This window comes from Echinococcus granulosus (genome assembly GCF_000524195.1).
Source record: "Echinococcus granulosus chromosome Unknown EG_S00049, whole genome shotgun sequence".
Classification (NCBI taxonomy): domain Eukaryota; kingdom Metazoa; phylum Platyhelminthes; class Cestoda; order Cyclophyllidea; family Taeniidae; genus Echinococcus; species Echinococcus granulosus.
Genome location: NW_020170429.1, coordinates 249,023 through 249,973, shown reverse-complemented (window position 1 = coordinate 249,973; position 951 = coordinate 249,023).

Below are 951 nucleotides of genomic sequence, written 5' to 3'. Positions count from 1 at the left end.
AAAATGGATTTTATGCACAATCATGTAAGGTAGGATGTATTTTGCACTAATAAATTTGACTTTTTCAAATGAATGGACGTGTGGATGATTGATGCGTAGGTGAATTCGCTCTTACACCAAAACATTCGTATGGATGCATTTTGTATTAGTAAAACTGAATTTTTAAATACAGCTGTATATTTGGGTGATTTTAGATTAAAAAGTAATTTATCCCCATGAGGACGTATGCATTGATGCATCTTGCCTAAGCGAAATAAATTTTATAAAAAACGAGCATGAGTGCTTGCTATTCCCTACACTAAAACATAGGTAAGGATGTATTTAGGAAAATTGAGTTTTTGCATACTAGTTCACAGGTGGATGATTAAAAATTAAAAAGTACCTTTTTATACAAGAAAAACAAGTGGTTTTTCAAAAAACCAAATTAGACAGTTATGTTTTTTCTTCAAATTTAATTTTACACAAATACGTGTATTTGTGGCCATAATTCGTGCTAATAAATCTAATTTGACACAAAGTCGTGTATGTGTGGATGTGTGCTAGTTTACTAAAATTGGTTTTACACTAAGGCCTGTGTGAGTGTTTAAGACTTGATCAATTGAAATTGGTATTACACAGATTTGGGCATGTGAAGACGTACCTTGCTTCGATGAGATAGATTTTACGCAAATGCTTTAAAGCACCTTTGTATTTATCATTAATAAAAGAGATTTACCGGAGTTTTGTGCGTGGAAGTGTTTTTCGCTGTTGCAGTTATTTTTACTCAAATGCCTGCGTGCGTGTTTAATGTATTTTGTTAGTAAACATATTTTACAAAAAGGTGTGCAGGATAAATATGCTGTGTAGCAATGACATTAATTTTACGAAAAAGCCTATATAGGTAGATATACGTCATCTAATATTCGGTTATGGAAGGGTGGGTGTGTTCTGTTTAGTTAAAATTGACATTTC